General features: G+C 37.6%; 1 pseudogene; it reads left to right on the top strand.

Annotated features, from left to right (window-relative positions):
• The first annotated feature begins 1,607 nt into the window (after window positions 1-1,607).
• The window catches only part of LOC101575724, a 3,942-nt pseudogene continuing 2,047 nt past the window's right edge, over window positions 1,608-3,502 (top strand).

The following is a 3,502-nucleotide window of genomic DNA, read 5'->3' as shown; positions in this document are numbered from 1 at the left end:
CTCTAGGAAAGGTAACACAGTTTCTTTTTTAATTATTATTTTTATTTTTATTTCTTATTTTTTGTATTTTAGGGAAGGGCCTACAGGGTGTTCAGGGTCTCACTACTAGATCGGATTCATAGTGATCCACCTGTTTACAGCCTCCCAAGACCTGGGATTACAGGCATGTGCCACCATGCCCAGTGTCAATCACTGTCTCAGCACGTCCTGGGGCGGGGCCGGCATGGTGGGCCTAGGATTGAACCCCCAGCCCCTGCGCCTGCTTTTAGGTCCTTTAATTCCCTGAGCTATTTGGCCGGCCCTAAGGTAACACATTTGTGATCAACTGATATTCCCTGTATGTCAATACCAAGAAGGACTGGGGACACAAAAAGCTACAACTCAATTTGGGTACTAGTGCAAACAGGCTGGAACCTTTCATCCTTAATAAACACAAGAGGTAGGAATCTGGAAAGACCTCAAGGCCAAAAGTCAGCTATGCCTAGAAGACGTCTCTGAAAAGTAGTCATTTCCTAAGGTACTCTTAATACTAGTAATAAAGCTACTTGCCATAAGCAGTTTACAAACCTTAATGAGGAGGAGGAAGAGGAGGGGGAGGAGAGAGGGAGAGAGAGAGAGAGAGAGAGAGAGAGAGAGAGAGAGAGAGAGAGAGAGAGAAAGCCTTGAAGCAAGATACAACCCAGCACTCCCAACTCACCCAAAGCAAATCCAGGGGACAGTGAGGTGGAAGAAATCAGAAGCCATCCAGCTGAACTTTCTAGAAATAGTGGTAGTAGAAGTAACAACTAGATGAATAAGTTGCTAAGCAAAACTAAAACAAAAATAACCACACATATAATTAAAAGAGATGATGATCATAATAAAGGAAATTATTAGCAAATCCAGAGTATACACAGATAAAAAAAAAAAATAAAGTTGCTTTGGAAGGACAGGGAAAGCACGAATTTCCAACATACAAAAGAACTAGATGCCATAAAAGAGATTCCAGCATATAACCAGGAGACTAAAACTTCTATTGGAAGTTTATGCAGCCAGATCAACCAATGAGATATTAGTACATCATATCTAGAACACAAGTTTGTAGTTAAACCCTTAAAAATAGTAAGAGACCATTAAAAATCAATTCAACAGCTGCTAGACAATATAAGATAAATTGGAATCAATAAAAAATCAGAAGATAGCACAAAGGACATAAAAAATCTTGTTCACAGAAGTCATAATACAAAACCTTCCAAGCATGAAAAATAAAATTGACATACAGATAACAGCCACAGAGAACTCCAAATGACCATACCTAGGGGGAAAAAAACAAAAAAAACAACAAAAAAAAAAAACTTCACCACGACATATAGTAATCCAGAATCCAGGAATTCAACATAAGAACAGAATACTAAAAGCTGTTAAAGAAACAAATCACCTATAAAGGAAAACCCATCAGAACTACAGCAGACTTTGCAACACAAAATCTTAAGGAGAGCTTGAAATGAAGTATTTAAAGCCATAAAAGAAAACAACATCCAACCCAGACTGATACACCCCACAAAGTTATCTTTCAAAAAGATGAAGAAGTAAGACACTCCCATGATAAAGAACACCTAAAGAAATTCATGACCACTAAACCCGGACTTGAAAAAGTTCTGACAGATATTCTAGAAAAAGACAATGAAGACAACAATTCCAAGAATCCCAATAGAATGAATCCACCAGGCAATGTAAGCAATTAAATAGAAGGAAAAGAAAGAAACAACAGGAAAATAATGTAATAAAAATGATAAATAAATATCTGTCAGTTATAATCATCAGGTCCATGGTCTCAATTCACCAATCAAAAGAAACTGATTGGTAGAATGGAGAAAAATCCAATCAGGTGTGGTCATGCATGCCTATAATACCAACATTCAGAAAAGTGAGGCAGGAAGATTGTAGCAAATTCAAAGCCATCCTTGGCTACAAGTTCAAGGCCAGCCTTGGCTACAAAGAAATTTATATATTGAAATCCAAGAGGTGGAAAAACAATACTCCATGTAACAGGAACACAGAAAAAAAAAAAAAAAAGAAGAAGGGGTGGACATTCTATTTGCAGGCAAAATGGATTTCAAGCCAAGACTGATCAGAAGAGACAAAGAAGGTGACTACATACTTGTGAGGAATTGTCCAAGAGGAAGAGTTAGCCATCATAAATATGTATGTACCAAATACTGGCACACCCAACTGTATAAAACAATATTAATGAATATACAAAAAATAAACACTAGTACAGTTGTAATGAGAAATCTCAATACTCCACTGTCACAAATAGATCCACTAGACAAAAATGTCAATAAAGTAGTATCAGAGCTGAACCAAACACTTGAACAAATGGACTAGGTAGATATTTACTGTGTGTCTCACTAAACAACAGAATACACATTATTCTCAGCAGCACATGGGACTTTCTCCAAAACAGACCATATAATACCTCATAGAACATGCTTAAGTAAATGCAAAGACATTGAAATTATTCCATGTGTATTATCAGATCATAGTGCAATGAAAATTGGAAACCAGTGGCAAAAGAAACCACAAAAACTGCACAAACACATGGCAATTAAATACTACTCTCCTGATAGAGCGGGACAAATGGCTCAGTGGATTAAAGCACCTGCAGAGGCAGATGCAGTGGCCAGGGTGCAGAGGCCAGGGTTCCATCCCCTGCCTGCTGTGTCAGCCCCGCCCCTGCCCCCAAGGCGTTGCTGAGACAGTGATTGAGACTGGATGTTGTAGCCCAAGCCCATAATCCCAGCTTTTGGGAGGCTGAGCACAAGCGGTTCACTATAAGTCCGATCTACATAGTGAGACCCTCTAGACCCTGTAGCCCCTCATTAAAATACAAAAAGAAATAAATAAATGCTACTGTCATGAAAAACTAATAAGCCACAGATAAAATTAAAGAAGAAATTAGACAGTTTCTACAATTCAATGGTAACCCAATACAACAAAGTGGAACTTAAGGGACACAATAACAGCAGTCCTGAGAAATAAATACAAATGAATTTCTGCACCAGAAAAACAAAGTGAGCTCAGACAATAACTTAATGTTGAACTTCAAAGTTCTAGAAAGAGAAAATCAATTTATGCCCAAAACCCTATGAGCAAGAAAAATAAAGATCCTGGAACAGAAATTAATACAGTTAAGCCTAAAAAAAATACAAGGAATCAGTGAATCAAAAAATTTGGTTTAAGGATTTCATAAAATAGACAAATCCTTAGCCAACATTATTAAAAAAAAAAAACCAGCAGGAAAGACACAAATCCATGCAGTTAGGAATGAAAAGGGTGAAATCATAATGGATCTACAGATTTCTGCCAGACCCATTCTAATAAGTTGGAAAATTCAGAAGAAATGGATAGGTTCCTAGATACATATAAATTACTAAGACTGAATCTAGGGCTGGTGAGATGGCTCAGTGGCCTAAAGCACCTACTTAGAACAAGCTTAGCAAACACAGGGACCACAGTTCAA

Source organism: Octodon degus, unplaced genomic scaffold (assembly GCF_000260255.1).
Source record: "Octodon degus isolate 3935 unplaced genomic scaffold, OctDeg1.0 scaffold00087, whole genome shotgun sequence".
Lineage (NCBI taxonomy): Eukaryota > Metazoa > Chordata > Mammalia > Rodentia > Octodontidae > Octodon > Octodon degus.
The sequence above is the reverse complement of the archived record's forward strand: the minus strand, read 5'-3'. Positions and strand labels throughout refer to the sequence as shown.